This window comes from Callospermophilus lateralis, unplaced genomic scaffold, assembly GCF_048772815.1.
Source record: "Callospermophilus lateralis isolate mCalLat2 unplaced genomic scaffold, mCalLat2.hap1 Scaffold_129, whole genome shotgun sequence".
NCBI classification, from domain to species: Eukaryota; Metazoa; Chordata; class Mammalia; order Rodentia; family Sciuridae; genus Callospermophilus; species Callospermophilus lateralis.
In genome coordinates, this window is record NW_027512465.1 from 2353340 (window position 1) to 2373741 (window position 20402).

The 20402-nt window shown below is 34.2% G+C and overlaps 1 pseudogene; it reads right to left on the minus strand.

Annotated features, from left to right (window-relative positions):
- Positions 1 to 14166: 14166 nt before the first annotated feature.
- Positions 14167 to 15122, minus strand: LOC143410118 (charged multivesicular body protein 5 pseudogene; annotated as a pseudogene).
- Between the last annotated feature and the right edge of the window lie 5280 nt (positions 15123 to 20402).

Below are 20402 nucleotides of genomic sequence, written 5' to 3' on the forward strand. Positions count from 1 at the left end.
ATAAAATAAAGACTGATGATATCTTAACTATTTGAAAGCAGAAGTCTGGGCCAGACATACTCTTTATGTTACTTCTGGGTTTCTGGGTTTGTGTAATTCAGTGTGATCTTTCTTGAAGCTATCTCATGGTATGTCAAAACTGTTCCCTGAGCTTTTCTTTCTGTCACTGCAGTAAACTATTCAAGACTTAAATTAATGTTGGGAAATAGATAATGCGATGTTTATTTAGGTGTAATTGAGGTGCACTTGTTCTATGATTTACTGTTACATTTTTTGTTACATTGTAAACCTTCTTTTATGTATTTTATACCAATTATTATGTTTTAGATTCATGTAAGTTTGGTCAACAAAACAGTCACATGACATTTCTTTCTCCATGCAAAAAGGTAGAATATAATTCAAGTCATTTATAATTAAAGATTTAGGTTTTCAGGAAACAGTACAAGCGGGAACATAGAAAAGCTTATAAAATGCACTGTTGGAATAGTTTTGCCAATTATGCTGCAATTATTATTATGCTGACCTTGATATTGCAAACCATTTAAAAACTCAATCTATTTTGTAAAAACTTCCTTATAAATCTTACACAGTGTTGAAGAGTGAAAAGGTGAATCATTCATTCTCTAATAATGTGTATGATTTATAGGGAGATTTTTACAAAATAGATTGAGTTTTTTAATGGTTAGCAGTATTACCTGGGTTATTACTAAAGGAAAAGTTAAAATTTCTAAGGTAACAAAAAAATCATGTTTAAAGGAATGATACACACTGTTAGTGAGAAATCTTTGGATTGCAAAGACCAAAATTACATTTAACCTAACTTAAGCCAAAATTAAATTTTATTCTAGTGAGGTCTTTCATGAAACTCTGAAGATGCAATGCAGCTGATATCTGGGTCATAAAAAGAAGAATTTAAGGAAGTTGGTATAATTAGAAAAGTATTTTTCCATACCAGAGCCTTAGACATTCTCTCCACTCTCTGATATCTCTTCCCTCCTTGTTTCTGGTATTTGTGGTGGAAGCATGAGTGTTGTACCCAATAGTTGAGCTTTAAATCCTGTAACTACTAGGTGTCAGCACCAGGACTTACTGTGGCTTGCTTGACACAGACTTAGTATCTAAAATGGCTAAGTGGCTGTCACTTTCCATTTGTTTGGAGGAGAAGAGGGGGAACTTCCCAGAAAATTGTATTCAGTACACTAGCAATTACTGAGGGTTCACAATGTACTTTACGTCCAATAAGTCTGTGAGTCAGTTATTTCTCCACAGGTGTCAAATGAGGAAATATTAAGTCTGAGAAGGCACGTAGACTGCTTATGGAACTGAGTGAATGGTGGAGACAGTTTGTGAACTCATGTTTAGTTGACTCAAAAAGGATGTTTATGTCTTTCCTTAAATTAAATAAAGAGTAACCACTTTTCAATTTATAAACAAATAAAGAAAATATTAATATTTAAAGAACCTAGAAAAAGATGATAATAAAGAATATGTAAATTGAGTTGTTTCCTACTTAAACATGTATTTGACTTCAAGTTGTAGTCATAATGAAGTGACAGGAACCGAGTTTAGCCTCATTTCATAAAAAATAATTAGAATAGAGAAAATATATGAAATATAGTTTTTAGAATAATAGACAATAAGCAGCACTAACTGTTGTCTCTGGAAGAACAAAAGCAAATAAAAATGAGCATTGTGTAACGTTTTTCCTGGAAATATATTCCAGATTATTGAATAGAAAATGTATATTTGCTGGAGTTCTCCAGAGAAATGAAATGAATAGTGTGTGTGTGTGTGTGTGTGTGTGTGTGTGTGTGTGGATTGGCTATGATCTTATGAAGACTGCTAAGTTCAAAATCTTCAGGGTGTTGCCAGTGAGTCAAGACCATCAGGATGGAGATCTATGGCAAAGCTAATGCTCCATTTCAAGTATGAAGATCATCGTCTTCAAAGTTCTTTCTTGTGATAGGAGGTAAGTCTTTTGTTTAATCTAACTCTTTACCAGAGTAGAAGAGGCCTACCTTCATTACAGAAGAAAATTTGTTTACTCAAAGTCCACCTATTTACAAGTAAATCTTGTACAAAAGCCTCCTCACAGAAATATCAAAAAAATAATGTGTGGCCACATAATCTGAGCATCATAGTCCATACAAGTTGACATGTAAAATTAACTCCACAGAAAGAAATTCAAAGGGCAGGAGGGAGCAGCAGCATAATTTGAGAAAACAATAACCAGGAGGTCTAAATTAGCTAGAAGATGCAGCACAGTGTTATAAAACGAATTCTAGAAATGTGACTGGTTATCTTTAAGTCACTCTTATTAAGATGTCTATGTGTAAATTGAAACTCTACAATGCTTGTTAAAAGATGATGAAAAAGCTTTAAACAAAAGACTTTAAAGGCCTGAAATTGTTCAACTTTCCATCATAGAGGATGCAATTTATTTATCATCACTTAGAGGACTCAATAGGGATCTCAAAAGGATAGGTTCTCAGTCTTATAGTGTACTAGTCAACTTTCAATTACTATGACAAAATGTCTGAGATAACCAACTAAAAATAGGTAAGATTTATTTTAGCTCACAATATCAGAGGTTTCAGTCCATGGATGGTTAGTCCTGTTTCTTTGGGCCTATGGTATACAGTATTATCATAATGGGAGTCCACGGCAGAGGGTGTCTGTTCATTTTATGGAACTCAGGAAGGAAAGAAAGGGTCAGGAATAGGGCTGGATTTCCAATATAATGTCCAAAGGCATGCCTTTGATGGATAATTTCCTCTTTCTTGGCCCTTATGTTGTAAAAATTACACTACCTCACAATAACACTGCACAACAACACTGAATGCTGGAGGCAAAGCCTTTAACAAATGAACATTTAGGGAACATTTCTATATCCAAACTATAACAATACTCTGATATATTAATATATCAAAGGCTACTCTAGGAATTCCATGAAAAAATTTACGACAAATCCCCCAAAATATTAAATGTAACTTCAAGTTATTTAGTTGATATCAAAACAAATCCAGCTCTTTATAACAATGCTATTCGGGCAATCAGTAAAATGAAATTCCCTTGCCTAGTGTACAATTAAAAAAATTACTAGATATACCAAGAAGCAAGAAATGTGACCAATGTTTAGAAAAAAATAGGTAATTGAACAGACCCCCAAGTAGTAGAAATGATGGAAATGGCAGATAAAAACCTCTTTTTATAACTACATTCAAGTACTACAAATCATAAGATAATAAAATATACACAAAAAGAAATGAATAAAATCATAGATTTGAGAAATATAAGAAAACCAAAATTCACTTGGTAAAATTAACAATCAGATATGTGGAACAAATTTAGTGAAATGAAGACATATAACAATAGACACAGAAATGAAACACAGTGATCATAAAGTTGAAAAAAATGAGTAGGGTTTTGATGAACAGCATAATGTTTTATAGCTGTATTAACCACAGATTATATAAACATTTGATTGAAAATGTAAGAAATGTTAACCTAGGTTTAAAATAGAAGAACCCAACTATATGCTTTCCATTAAAAATTAAGTCCATTAAACAATTAAATCCAAACATGTAGAGTTAAAAGAAAGTGGATTTAAAAATGTATACCAGGCAACAAATAAAATGATGGTCACTATATAAAATGATCTGGTGTATCCGTAATATTAAACATAGAATTACAATATGTGCTAATTCTACTACTAGGTATAGACCTTAAATAACTGAATGTATGTACTCACAGAAACTCTTGCCCAGAATATTCATATCACTAGTATTCCCAACAGTCAGAGGGTGTAAACAACCCAAATACTTCCCAATCCATGAATGGATGAAAAAAAATGTTATACAATGGAGATGGAGAGTGCTGAGGGTAGAGGAAGCTTGAACAGGTTCAGCATTAGATATTAATTATTTAACTGGAGATGTTGAAGACACAGTTTGGCTTGGAAAACAATTTTGGTAGCTATCACCATTAACTCAGTATTCAAATTCAGGAGACTAGATGAAACTGTTAAAGAAGCAAATGAAGAAAGGAAAATTAACATCAAGGAATGAACACTGAGTTCCTTCCACGTTATCAAATCTGAAAAAAGGGGGTCATCAGCATAAGCAACAGAGAAAGAGGGAGTAACCTATGTGGCAGGAGGAAAGCAAGGATATTTATGAAATAGCACACACTTTGAAAACTTCAATATGCTTTCCTATTACTTTCTGAAGATCTTCATTATAAGCAAAGAGCTGCAGTCTATGTGTTACAAGAAAGAGAATAAAGTGTGGAGGCCAAGGACCTGGGTTAAAATTCTTAAATTTTACCCATATGTGATGCTGTAAAGTTTCTTATACATCTTGGCCCTCTGTTTTTCACCTGCAAAATCTGAATAAGGGACTTGAAAAATGCATGAAAATAATACTTTTTATTTTTATTTAATACGCACCATCTCACCTCTTTCAAATGTTCTACTTACCATAAATGATTTGAATGCTTCCTCATAGTTCAGTTTGTTTGCACTGGTAGGGGAAATTAGATAGTGGGTATGTTCTGTAATTTCTTAATACATATTTAACTTCTTCAATGCTGGTGTTTTGTCTTTCCTGTTTATAAGGAGGAAATGTTTTGTTCACTAACTCAAATTCTTTCTTTTCAGTTTTTACCTATTTTGGCACATTGTAATTTGTATAGTTTACAGAATGCCCTTCTCTTCTATTTCAAATGGAAATCAATGTAGTGCTGTGAAGATTTTACAAACCTAGAATCCTAAATCCCCCCAAACCCAATTTTGTGTTACCATCTTCTATTCATTGACTTTTAGTAGTCTTGGGAGAAAACTTCCCTGGAAAGAAAAACAAAGTACCTGAGGCATGAGATATAAAATCTTCCTTTTATATCAAGTCAATAACCAGTATTTTGCCAAGATTTCACCTTACTCTGTCAGAATGGCAATGATCAAGAATGCAATCAATAATAAATGCTGGTTAGGTACACTGTTGAAGGTACTGCAGACTAATACAACCACTCTAAAAAGAAGTATGGAGATTCCTCACAAAACTAGGAATGGAAACCCCAACAATTCTAAAATCACATACTACAGCAATGCAGCCACCTCAGTGTTTACAGCAGCACGATTCACAACAGCCAAATTATGAAATCAACCTAGAGTCCTGTCAATAGTCAAACAGATTATGAAATTGGGTCATATATACAAAATGGAGTTCTACTCAGCCATAAAAAAGAATGAAATTATGGTATTTATCAGTAAATGGATGGAAATGGAGAACACATGCTAAGTGAAATTAGCCAAACTAAGCAACTCCAAAGTCACATGTTTTCTCTTATATGTGGAAACTAGAGTATAATAAAGGAAAGGAGGGGAGGATAAATACTATACAGATAAAGGGAAGATCAGTAGTATACAAGGAGATCTTGAGACAGAGTGGAGGGATAGTAAAGGGGAGGCAATGAAGAATTAATTCTTAGAAAATCATGTTATGTGAATGTATAACTATACCACAGGAAACTTATCTTTATGTATAAATAAAAAGAACCAATCAATTATAAAAAATAAGTGAGTAAGAGGAAGTCTAGTACAGTAGAGGAAGGAGAACAGAGAGGGACAAGGGGAATGGGAAAGGGGTGGTCATGAACTGAAATTCAATTCTATGCATGTATGAATTTATTGGGATAAACCCAATTACTATGCATAACTATAAAGCTCTTATAAAAATAAAATTAAAAAAATAACCAGTGTTTTGGACTTGTCCTGTTAAACAAAATGTCTTAGTAAGCTTACACTGCTATAATAAAATATTACAAATAATTGGTTTAAACAATAGGTGTTTATTTCTTACAATTTGGGAGACTGGAGAATCTGAGATCAAGATGCCACATTGTTGGGTTTTGGCTTTTAGACACTGCCATTTGGCTGTATCTTCAGGTGGTAGAGAGAAAGAGAGAGTGCTAATACCTTCCTATTCTTACAAGGGCCCAAATTGCATCAGGAGGGTCTACTCTCAAGGCCTCATCTAAGTCTAAATAAATCTCAAAGGTCCTCCTTGCTAATGCTATCATACTGTGAATTAGGGGGTTAGGAATGCAACATTCACTCCATTATGACCTATGATTAGCAGAAACTCATCCTAAACAAGTATGCATTCAAACTTCTTCCCTTTCACCTTCTCTCAGGCTCTGCTCTGCACCTAAGTCATTAATAAAAGTCTGTAAATCCCTACAGACCAGTATCTCTCATGTTAGATGCAAAAATAAATAAATAACAACATTTTAGAAAACTGAATCTAGAGAGAAATATAACAAATTAAAAATCATTACAAGTGGAATCTTTTCTATGATGGAAGGCAAGTTTGACATTTAAAATCAAATTAATCACATAAGCAAGCTAAATATGAATATAAAGTGATTATATAAATTGAAACAGAAGGAGAATTTGATAAAATCCAACAATAATTCATGACTAAAACTCTTCATACATGTAAACAAGTTGGGCTAGTTCATTAATTAATGTATACCTACAATTATACTTAGTATCCCAGCTAATACCCTATCTAAAGCTGAGAAATTGTATACTTTCCCTTCTAGTATTGTTTTCACTGCTCTGTTCACCTAGAAGTTCTAGTCCTTGCAGTAAAAGTAGGAAAAGAAATGCAAGGCATTATCAATTGGAAAGTAAAAATAAAATTATCCCCATTTGCATATATGATATAATTGTCTATATAAAAAATCTTAAGGAATCTATTTTCACAAAGACAGAATTTCCTTCTTTTTAAAGGCTATGTAGTTTTCATTGTACACACACACATATCACATTTAAAAAAATGTTTATGCATTAATTGTATGCTTTAATGGGGTTCAATGTAATATTTTAATACCTGTATACCAGAAACACTGATCAAATCTACTTTTCTTTATCTATGCTACCACTCCACCCTTCCCAACCTCTCATGATTACTATTGTATTTTTAAAAAGCATAAAACTGTTAAGTGAATTCAACAAAATTTCAGGGTTTACAAATAAATTACAAAAATCAACTACATTTTTATGTACTAGAAATAAAATTTGAGACACAATTGACAATAGCTTAAAAACATAAAAGGAAACATTATTAAGCAAAAGTTTAATATAACAGAGGATTTGCATCCTACAAATTACAAAATTCGATTGGAAGAAATAGAAGACCTATATAAAGGAAGAGGTATAGAATATTTATGGGTTATAGAACTCAATATAATAAAAATGTCAATTTTGTCTGAATTGTTCTCTAGGTTTAATGCATTTCTTTAAAACAAAATGTGCATTGAAGATATATTTGACATTTAGGCAGTGTTAAGGTTTAGATATAAAGTGTTCCCTGAAAAGCTCCTGTGTTAATACAGGAGTGCTTGGAGGTGAAATGATTGGATTGGGGCAGCTATAACCTAATCAGTTTATCCTAGTTTGAATGGACTAACTGGCTGATAAGTGAAGGTAAGTGGGTTGTGGCTGGAGGAGGTGAGTCAGATGAAATCTGAATTTAGTTTATTTGGATTATATCTCTTTATTGGATGATTATAGTCTTTAAAATTTCCCTCTATTTAAATTTAAAATACTACTAACTTTTTTGGCTTGCATGAGAAAATGGTTCCTATTTACTTAACTCAATTTATTCTTACTAATGTTCTGGAATGTGAGATAATCAGGTAAATGAGGTAATCAATTAAAGTAACATAGCAAAGTTATTACTATAATAAATTTATGTGCATTATTTTTCCAAGTCCCTGAATTCTTGAGGGCATAAATTACATGTGAGCTAATGTCTCATTTTGTGACTCAGTAAATCAGGAGATGATTTCATATTCAAGCCCAATCCAAAAAGAAAAAGAAGTTCACTATTTCACATAAGTGTTAATTTCAGGGATCTCTAGGGCTTCAGGGAATATTGAATCAATGATGCCAACAGAAGTTCATTGCAGCTCTGTTGTCCTCTGTGCTGGTTCTCTAACCTAGGAAAGTTTCACCACACATCAGCCTCTAGCAACACTGAGTTTATATTCTACAGCTCTGCAGGCCTGACAGACAGATTGCTCCTCTTATCAAATTAATTCAGTAAAATTTCTAGGATTGAATGTTAACAATGGTGCCATTTAATGATCCCTAATCCATTTACTGTAAACAGAGTGTGTGGCACCCTGATTAGATATGCATGTATTAATCCCACCTAAATTCCTAGATGGAGTGTGATATTATGGCAAGGGAAATGGAGACACAACACTTTCAATACAAATATGTTAAATGAAATAATTAAAACAACTAAGTTATTTTAAAATAGAAAACACTGGGGTTATATTTTAAAAATTAGTATAGGTGTTACAGTTCTGCCATGTTTAAGCCCTATAGACCTTCAGTGAATGACATTATCTGTGAACTTTATTTTCTGAGTTTTTTAAAATTATTTTTTAAGAATGAGCAAAAATTTTATGAGCTACTTTTGAGATAATTGTGCACAAATAAAAATCCAAACATATTTTTACAAATTAGAATTTATGTAAAAGTTCTGCAAGTTATTGGGATTTATCCAAGACAATAAAATTAAACAAAATTTTATGCTTTAGCAAGAGTTCAAGACTGGATTTTGTAAAGCATTTAATCTAAAATAACATTATTGATATCATGCATGTAGGAATAAAACTCCCATTAGTGTGTATAAGACCTACCGACAAAATCGGGTTTATTGGTTATAATTCAAATATGATACAAGTATCTTTTTTCTGAGTTCAGTTCTATAATTTTTAAGACATGCACACAGCCATACAAGAATTATCAAAATTAAGAGAATAAAACTTTAAAATTTATTATTTTTAGTTATACATGAATCCATTTTGACATAATTATGAAAGCATGGAATATATCATGTTCTAATTCAGTCCCCAGTGTCTCTCCTTCCCCATCCGTCCTCCCACCCCTGTTCCCTTCCCTCTTCTGATCTTTCTGCCACTTACCCATAGTGATTTTTTAAAAATTAATTTCTTGTGGATGTACACAATAGTAAGATTCACCGTGGTATTTTCACTTATGTACATGGGAAGGTTATGTCAGATTCTTTCCACTCTTTCCTTTTCACATCTCCCCTCCCTTCTCTCATTCCCCTTTGTCTACTCCACTGAATTCTATTCTTTTTTATCCCTCCACTTTTATTGTGGGTTAGTTTCCACATATGAGAGAAAACAGAGAATGAATATTTATATCACCCCACAAATTACCACATGCTCTTTTGTAGTCAATCTACTTCCTTCACATTTAGTTCTTTGGCTAAACTGTTTTCTTATAGTTGTAACTTTTCCAGGATATCACATGAATGGAATAATGCAATTTGTAGCCTTTTGAATCAGTCTTATTTTACTTAGCATGATGAATCTGCAGTTCGTCCATGAAACTGCATGTATTAGTAATTACTTGCGTTACTGCTAAACAGCATTCCAATGCATGTATTCCATAGTTTATCTAGTCAACAGTTTATTGGCATTTGAGTTGTTCTGAGATTTTAGCCATTATAAATAAAGCTGCAATAAACATTGCCACCCAAGTTTTTTTAACATAAATACATACTTCATTTCTCCACTTATATCAAATTATCAACAAAATTTCAAATAACCAAAGTGATTTCTTAAATGTCTATCAATTTGTATTCCATTAATAACATATACATGTTCTAGTTTCTCTACACTCTCACAGGTACTTGATATTATCAGTCATTTTACTTTTAGCTATTTTAATAAATGTATAATGATAGCTCATTTGTTGATAATACATTACACACTCATTCACATACACTGCTAGATTAGGTTTGCTTAACTTATTCAATATAGTTACATTTATGTAGACAAAGCAAAGTTATTCTATAATTTTCTTACATTGTCCTTATTTCTTTTTTAATATCAAGTTATACTAGACTTATAAAGTAAGCCAAACATTTTCCTCTATTTTGCTTCTCTGAAATATTCTGTCTAAAAGATAGCAAATAATTTGATTATATCAATTTATATTTTTATATTTAGAATATCCTTTCTTCTGTGTATTTTACAAAATAACTCTATGTGCATGCATAAATACACCACAATGAATTCCAGCTATATGTATATCTATGAAGCCTCAATTAAAAATAAATAAGTGAGTGGAAGGTAGATCAGTAGAATAGAGGAAGGCGAATAAGGGGAGGGAGGAGGGGAGAGAAAGGAGAAGCAAGCATAAAGGACAGAAATGGAGAAAAGTCAATTTCATGCATGTGTGATCATATCAGAATGAACCCAACTATTATGCATAACTACAATGCACTAATAAAAGCAAAGAATAAAATTTTTAAAAAGTAATAGCAAAGATTGGAAATAAAATGTCTATTTAAAAGAATGTATGAAAAAATATAATTTATTTCTAAAATTAGAGATAGAGTTCTAAACAATAGTTAAGCTGAATTATAGATACCATAAATATAATGTTGAACATAGAAATTTCCTCTTTTAAAAGGAAATGCATAGAGCAAAATAATTGAAATTTAAAACACAGTAAACTATATTATATATTCTAAAAAGAAACATGTATATCTGGCTAAAAGGATGAAAAATTTGCCAAGTTATGATGATGTTTACTTCTGGAAGAGTAGGGAAGAGGTAAATTGTGCTGTGGTGAAAACAAAGGATTATGATTTTTCCATAGTCTTTAATTTTACTTTAAAAATTCATATTATGCATATTTGAGAAGCACTGATGATAAATTTATAAATTATATATTTATAGATTATAATTTTATTATATTTATATTATAAATTATAATTTTATATAATCCTGTGCATTTTCCTGTGATTTCAAAGATTTTGAACTAAAACAATATTTTCCATTTTTGTTAAGATCAAGGTAACCTAAAAAAGGCAAAACTCTTCATAAAATTGCATGCATACTAAAAACATTACAACCCTTATTTAATCAAAGTTTAAACTAATGTCATGAACCCATCTCCCAGAAATTGTGGCTTGATAAATGAATGTGCTTTTAAAATGCTTCAAATCTTTTCATCATGTGTCATGTCATTGGTAATTATTAAGTGAATAACAAGCCAATGACCAACTTCAAAGTGCTAAGAAACATGACAATAATAAAATGAAGAAACCAGATGGAGGTGGGAGGGGGAATGTGCCGAAATGAATGCCTTTCCAATGTTCCACATCAGGCTTAGCACACTGTCAATATTCAATAAATGTTTAACAACAATTGTAATGATGGGTACCATCTTCATGACAAATTCAGAGTGGTAGAAACATACAGGATTGACAGCCCATAGGCCAGACTCCATTTTCTGAATATGCCCAGTGAGTACAACATTTTTTCTTAGTGCAGTTAATAGCACTAATACTCTTTCAGTCACTCAGAAAAAATAGTTCCAATAATCCCTAACTCTGCTCTCTGACTTTTCATTCACAAACCCTTTTTGAAAAATAACTGTCTTCATTTTGTTCCTCCTAAGTCATGCTTAACATTTCTGTCAATTGTTTCTATAAAAGTTTCAAGTCTATGTATTATTTCATACTCAGAAAACCTCTGACCATGCTATTTTATCTACAATGACAAAAATTTAATTTTTTAGTTCTATGTGTAAAATTTTGTAAGGCTTTAATTCATGTTAGCAACATAATGTTACATGATGTAAGAACTCCATTTATCTATCTATCTATCTGTCTGTCTTATGTCTGAACAAGGAAAAATGACAATCATATTTTTTTCAGTCTTTGGTTCCCATGAATAGAGACTAAATAGGCCTTGGAATTCTCTAGTTGTAAGCTGTTTTCCCCATGAGAATAATTAATAGCCATTCTGTGTTTCCTATCTGCAAGCTGAAGGTGAAACTACTCTAAAGATATTCTCAAGATGCACAAGTTCTTTGGAAGCCTAAGACCTTTGAGAATGTAAGGACAAATTATCCAGAAGGAAATTCTGGGGACTGAACAAAAAGAAGGTAGCCCTAGAAACTGGTTTGGTGTGCTTTTCCCCAAAACTAAAAAGAGCAACCACACAGAGGGGTGACATCAGCAAGATTGCTGATTAGAGATGTCTGGTGCACTTCCCTCCAAAGCAGAAGAAAAAAATAAAATAAAAATAACACACATTCCACTGAAGCATTTGAAGGAGAGTACCAGAGTACACTAGGAATGTGACAGAAATGCTGTGGAGAACAGAGACCCAGGATAGCCTTGTAAAGAAGGGAATAAACCCAAAACATCTACCATCTTAACTGCCTAGTTGAGATAAACCCCCAAATACAAGAGATTGAATATGGGAATCAGTAATCAGGAGGCCCCCAACAGCCTCCACTAACATAATGAGCAACTGACATATTTGCTGCTGGAGAGACCTATAGTCCTCACAGCTCCTATGTTCAAGTTGGGGTGCTTCCAAGGAATTCAAGCTGCTACATTACCCAAGAGAAAGGGATCAACCTATGCTGTATCCTCTCCCACTAAGCTCCTGCTACATGAGCCATTTTGAACTCTACCAACCATGGTCCCAAGAAGCAGACCAACCTGCCCACCTATACATGGACCTAAAATGTACTGAGGGGGCTTTCTTTGAGTAGCACAGCCCACAGAGGCCATGAAAAACTAGAAGACAGCTTGATTTACCTACTCACAACTGAAGGAATAACCAAGAGACCTGTGAGTGGCATAACCAAAGGCAATCAGCACAAACAAAAGCAATCAACACAGTCCTCTGACATTGACAGGCTCCTTCTGAGCACACTGGTGAGGTTGGGTCCCTACACTGTCCTCTGACAAAGACAAATACACCATCCCCACTGTTAGGGGCACTGTTTCATGCTACCCATGGCCACAAGAGTGATCTGGCTCCATGCAGTCCTCAGACGTCACTGGGTACCCCATTCCTACTACCATACACACAGTGCCAAACCCACCTGGGCCTTCCAGAATAGCCCCACACTCATGGGTTTATTAGTAATTGACAACTTCTTGCTTCTGTTGTCACACCAGTTACATGGCACATGCCTAGGCCTACCAGAGTGGCCCCATTCCTATTTGACCTAAAGAAACTACAAGTGCCTTTCACCTATGGCTGCAGATACTGTGTCCAGAACCACCAGCAAACCTGCCCTTCATAAGAAAGCTGAATCCCAGATCACAAAGCAATTCTTTAAACCACCCAGATATCCACAAGCATCACTAGCCTGATTCTAGGTGGAAACACTACATAGAGACCAAACTGCTGTGCCCACCTAGAATTAACGTTACAAAAATATGAAAAACCAACACAATGTTATGCTTCTAAAGGACAAAATAATTCTAATAACAGATCTCAGGGAAAGGGAATTTAATAAATTACCTGAAAAATAATTTGAAATGGTGATTTAAAGGAAACTCAATGAGACTCAACACAAACTAGACATCTTAAAAAAACTAGAAAATCAGCTCATGCTTTCAGTAAGAAAATTCAGCAGAGATCAGAACCAAACAGAAATCTTAGAACTAAAGCAGTCAACAAATTGCATTTAAAAATGTAGTCGAATGCCTCAACAATAGACTAGATCAAGCAGAATAACAACAAAAAAATTCTCAGCTTCAAGACACTTCTTTGAAATGTCTTCAAATATCTTTTGAAATATCTTTTTTTACTGAGATGAACAAGTTAAAAAATAAGTAAAAAGGAATAAGGAAAGATTATGACACTTATGGGATAATACTAAGCAAATACTTTCTTTTTTTTCCGTTTGAAAAATATTTATTGAGTATAAATAAATGTCCTATACATTAAATATCAAGAAATATTCATTATTGATTACAAGTCAGGCTGTAATACTGAGGGAACGACAAAGTAAAAATATCCACTTGTGATACTGTAGCGACAATTCCATTCCAACACTGGACACATGATTTCCTCACAAGACACAAAAAAACTTATCAAAAGAGCCATTACTTTGAGCCACCTATATGCCACAATAGAAATGGTTTTGAATCATAATATGAACAGTCTCTATAATCTCATCTTCACTTCATCAATTTATCAGGTCATATTGAGACTGTAGAGTTACACTGTCACAAAATTTAAGATTTCATATCGTCGGTTTTATTTCAAATTGTAATTAATAAGTGAAAATGAGTCATACAAAAGCCAAAGATACTTTTAAGTTAATCTTTCATAAGAGAAAAACAATCAAATTTTAGTATAAGAAAGCTTCCCCAAGCAATAAATTTCTTAACGGAAAAAAAATAAAAGCAGTGTAATTAACCTTTCCTTCAAAGAAGGGAAAGGAACTTAAATCTGTTATGGAAAATCTGGATATATTTCCTAGTCCCACAATATGTGTTTATTTTACATGTGTACTTGAATGATGAAAGTCTATGAAGCAGGTATCTGTGGCAATACAAATTCATCCACCAGGACTCCATCCTTGTTTTTTGTGTCAGTGGGAACACCCTCTGGAATTGCAGGTGCAGATGCTGCTTCATCCAAGTAAGAACTATCTTCATCAGCCAGAAGCTCATCACCCAGTGCATCCAACTCTGCTTCCAGGTCATCTTCATCTAATTCTGGGGTGCCATAGCTACGACTTAGTGCTTCTTGAATTTCATTTGCATCTTCCATCATATCCTCTAGCTGGTCTTGTAAATCCTCAATCTGGTCGATTTTCACTTCCTTGTATGCCTTCTTCATTTCCTTTACTCCCAGTTTCATAGCGTCAACCGTAGTTTTGGTATCCTTCAGTGACTGGATGGTGTAATTGGCTTGTTCCATGTTAAAGGACTGTTGGCCAAGGTTGTCCCGCTGTTGCTCATACATCCGCTTTTGCTTTAAAACCCGCAAGGCTTTCTGTTTGACCATATTCTTTGCAGGACCCTCTCTCATCTTTTTTATTTGATCCTTATACTTCACTAGCTCAGCATCCAATCGGGAAATCTTCTTGTCAATGGATTCTGCTCTGCTGTCCACTGTGCCAATGCAGTCGGTCAGGCTGGGCGGCGGAGCCTTGGGTTTCGCTTTCCCGAAGAATCGATTCATCTTGGGCGGCCGCGAAGAACCCAAACACTAGAAGAAAATAAAAAACGGAAGCGAAGTCAGCCCCGCTTCGACTTCCTAAGCAAATACTTTCATTATTATGTTCCAGACGAAGAGGAGAAGAAATAGTTATAGAAAACCTACTTAACATAATAATAGCGGAAATAATTAAAATTTTAAGAAAAATGTGAAAATCTAAGCCCAAGGAGTCAAAAAAACCCAAACAGATTTTCCAAAATAAAAGTCTTCTTTGAGGCATAATATAGTCAAAGTGCTAAAAGTCTAAGAAAGAATTTTAAAAGCAGAAAGAGAAAAGCATCAGGTCATATACAAATGAAAAGGTGATTTCTCAGAAGAAACTGTAAAGATAAGGAAAAATTGGGATAAGGTATTTAAAATCAAAACATAGGAAGGGAAGTAGGCAGGCATACTAACATTTAGAATTAAAAGATAAATCTTTTCCAGGATAAGCAAAAATTGAGAAAACTTGCCACCAGACCAGCCTTAAAAAAATGCTTATCACAATGTGGAGATTCCTTTGAAAACTTGGAATGAAACCACCATTCAACCAAGCTCTTCCACTCCTTGGTCTATACCCAAAGGACTTAAAATCAGCATACTTTAGTGACACAGCCACATCAATGTTTACAGCAGCTCAATTCACAATAGCTAAACTGTGGAAGCAGCCTAGATGTCTTTTAATAGATGAATAGATAAAGAAACTGTGGTATATATACACAATGGAATATTGATTACTCAGCATTAAGAGAGAATAAAATAATGGCATTTGCAGGTAAATGGATGGAGTTGAAGAATACCTTGCTAAGAGAAGTTAGCCAATCCCATAATACCAAAGGCCAAATATTCTTTCTGATAAGTGGATGCTGATCCATAATGGGAGAGGGGGTGGGCATGGGAAAAATGGAAGAACTTTGACTGAGCAAAAGGGAGGAAGTGGTGGGGAGGGGACATGGGAGCAAGAAAGACACTGGAATGAGATTGACATCATTACCCTAGGTACATGTATGATTACACATATGGTACAACACTACATTGTGTACAACAAGATAAATAAAAAGTTGTGCTGAAATTTTGTACAATGAATCAAAATGCTTTCTGCTGTTATATATACCTAATTCAAATAAATAAATAAATTCTTATCAGAGTCCTATTTCCAGATGTAAAGGCTTTGTCATTAAAACATGTAAAACTACAAAACTCACTAGGACAGCAGATATACAAAAGAGAAAAAGAATCACCTTATCCATACAGAAATCACCAAATCAAAGATAAATAAGAAAGTAAGGAATAAATGAAATAAAATGAAAGCAACCAGGAAAAAAAATTAACAATTTAATAGCAATATGTCCTTAACTATACAAAAGTTGAATGTAAATTAAACTACCCAATTAAAAGATTAGGACTGGCAGAATGAATAACAAAACAAAATCCACTGTTATGCTGCTACAGTTCATGTGTTTTTAACTGTGCAGTAAAAACTTGTGAATTGAGGAATGGAGGAAGCTATTTTATGCAAACAGAAATTTAGGGGGTAGAAATAGCTATACTTATATTAGATAAACAGACTTTTAAAAGTAAAAATCTATTAAAAGAGACAAAGATGGGCCTATAAAATTATTAAAGGACAGTAATAATTATGAAAATATCAAAAGCTTTAAAATTTAGCATTTAAAACAATCTTATCACATGCTGGCACAAACTGTAATCCCAGTGACAGACTGAGACAGAAGGATGGAAATTTCAAAGTCAGCCTCAGCAACTGAATGAGACCCTGCCTCATAATAAAAAATAAAAGAGCTTTAGAAGTACCTCAGTGATAAGCACCCCTGGGTTCAGTCTCCTGTACCAAAAATACCCTGGTACAAAAAAGATTGGAGTGTAGCTGGCCATGGTGGGGCATGCCTATAAATCCAGTGACTCTGGAGGCTGAGAAAGGAGAATCACAAGTTCAAGGCCAACCTCAGTAACTTAGGTCCTCTGCAACTTAATGAGACCCTGACTCTAATAAAAAGTTAAAAGAACTGGGGAGGAAACTCAGCGGTAAAACATCCCTAGGTTAAAGCCCTAGCACACAACCTACCCCCCAAAAAATGTCATATAGGTGATAGTCTGACATATTATTTGGGGCGATGACCAAGACTGACCCCAACATCATGCAAGATCTCACCTTATTGAGCACATGCTCAGGAAATGAATGCAAGATACACGTCAGACTACATCTCATCAGATCATTTCAAGAATTGAAAATATTGATAATCACACCCATGGTTGGAGAAAAACACTCCAGACTCCATAATAAAGGCTAGGGTGGAAAAGTTTGAAACAAAAATAGGATATTGCCACACAGAAGAGTTGAATGTTGCTAGTAGTTTACCTTGAAATTTGGAACACTATTTTCCTAAACTAAGAATGGTTTCTTGCAGCTAACTACTATGTGTAGAAAGATTTTATATTATAAGGTGCATTCTTATGACATAACATGTAGTTAGTTTATGGAGTGATTTTTCCCCCAGTTTCTTGAATATAGTATCTTAATGTCTTGACCCTGGTCACTCATGCTCTTAATTATAACTAAACACTATAACTTGGAATAATGCCAATTATCTAGTACACTATATGTTAATAGTGAAGGAAAAACTCAACATAATCATTTGATGCAGAAAAACATTTGAAAAAATCTAATACCTTTCCATAATTCAAATTCACACACACACACACACACACACACGACAAAAGGAAACTTCTTCAATATGATGAAGGGCATTTATGAAAAACCTATCATTATATTTATTAAAAGTTACAGCCAAAGAAATTAGGCAAGAAAAAAATTAAATATCTGGTTGGGAAAAAAAAGAGAAAAATTATCTATTTGCAGATCGCAAGACCTTACATATAGCAAATCCTAAGCCAGATATGACACTGAATTTCTGTAAAGTCTTGGGAGGCTGTGTGGGAGGCTGAGACAAGAGGACCACAAGTTGGAGGCCAGCCTGGTCAATTTAGTGAGACCATGTCTGAAAATAAAAGAGAGATGGGACTGTTGTAGCTCAGTGGTACAGTGCATGACTACCATGCAAAAGACCCTGGGTTGGATTTGATTCCCAGTACCACACATAATAACACTTAACTCTCTCTCTCTCTCTCTCTCTCTCTCTCTCTCTCTCTCACACACACACACACACACAAACACACACACACTCCTAAAGAATACACACAATTAAAACTTATAATAAATAAGTTCCATTTCTATGTTTGAGGTGCACTTGGTATTATCCTGGATGATTGGTTTTCTCTCTTCTCATCTCCAGCCCTTGCCAGGAAGCCAGCCAGGTCAGTCATTGTGATTATTACTGTCGCCATATTTTAAGGATGAGAGACATGCTAAGTGTCTTGCCCAAGGTCAAAGAGCCAGACAGTGTTGGTTCCTGAGCTTGGGTCTCCAGAGAGCAAGGATCTCCCCTTCCAGGAGGGCTCTGTCTCAGCCCCTCAGAGCCTCCCCACACCCTCAGGAAACAGGTTTCTCTGGATGTAGAATAGACAGGCAGGCCAGGGATAATAAAAAGCAGAAAAATATATTTATGAGGGTGAAAACATCATAGGAAAGTGTGTGAGGACTCAGGCCCCAGAGGCCTCCATGTGGAACAGTTGGATTGTGAGAGTTGTAGCCTACTCAGTAGATGAATCCACTGATATGGATTAACCCAGTGATATCTGTAGAGAGATGGGTCAACTAGGGGCATGCCTTGGGGCTTATATTTTTGTTCCTGGTGAACTGAAGTGCTTCTCTCTCTCTCTCTCCCTCTCCCCCCCCTCTCTCTCTCTTTCCTGGCTTTCATGTTCTGAGCTTCTTTTCTCTGCAACCTTCTGCCCTCATGTTCTGACTCAGCTTGAGCCCAGCACTATGGAGTCAGCTGACCATGGGTTGAACCTCTAAAAATGTGAGCTAAAATAAATTTTTCTTCCTCTAAATTGTTTCTTATTGGGTGTTTTGGTAACAGTGATGCAAAAGCTGACTAAAACAGTGAAATTATTTTTCAAAAGTGAAGCAGAAATAGAGTTTCTCACATAAACAAAAACTAAGGGTATTTATCACCAGCAAACTGCTCTGAGCAAATGTTCAAACAAGTTCTTCAAGGAGAAGAAAAATGATGTAACCTGGATCTACATAAAGAAAACGAGAGCACTGGAGAAGAAATAAAAGTGAAATGCCATCTTTTCTTTGACTTATTCCTGATATAAAAGATAACCAAGTGTTTAGAGCAGTAAGAGTAACCATATATTGGGTGATTATAGCATAGGAAAAAGTGAAATTAATGAGAGCAATATTATAGGGTACCTGCCCTACATGTGAAAGGGTGCAGTATTATTTGAGGATGTTCTTATATTCTTATGATGTACATTGCAAACTCAGGGGCAACCACTAAAAATCTGATAAAGGAGAATAGTTGATATTCGAAGAGAGAAAATAAATGAAATCATATAAAATGCTCATATAACCAGAGAAATGGGAAAATACGTAAGGAACAAAGGCAAAATAGAGAAAGCAGTTATAAATACAATAAATACTATTCCAACTCTACCAATAATCACTTTAAATGTGACTAATCTAAATATGCCAATTAAAAGAAAAAAGTGTCACACTGAATAAAAAACAAGTCTCCACCATATATTGTCTCTGAAAAAGCCACTTTGATTGGGAAGACCCAGATGCAATTAGAGCCAAATGATGGACAGAGATGCACTATACCAACTAATCAATGGGAATCTGCAATAGCTATATTAACTTCACATAAAATGCATTTCAGAATATGGAAAATTATCAGCAATAAAGAGGGAAAAACTCCAAGAAGACATAGCAATTCTAAATACGTAAGAATTTAGCAACAGAAATCTAAATATGTGACACCAAAACTGATATAACTCAAGGAGAAATTGACAAAATTCACTACTATATAGTTGGAAACTTCCAAACACTTCTGTCAGGGATTAATAGATGGAATAGAAATAGAAAATCGTAAAGATATAGTTGCCCTGAATGTCACTGTCAATCAACCTGATCTTAATGGAATTCTGAAATACTCTACTCCAAAAGAATAGAGTACACTTTTCAAGTTTACATAAAATTCAGAAAGGCACACTGTGTACTGTATCATAAAATAGTCATCAATAAATTTAAGAGATTAGAAATCAAATAAAATATAATCTTATATCACAATGAAATTAAGCTGAAAATCACCAATAGAAAGAGAACTAAAAATTCCCCAAATATTTGGGAATTCCATAATACATTTGTAAATAACAAATGAGTAAAAATAGTCTCAAGGGAA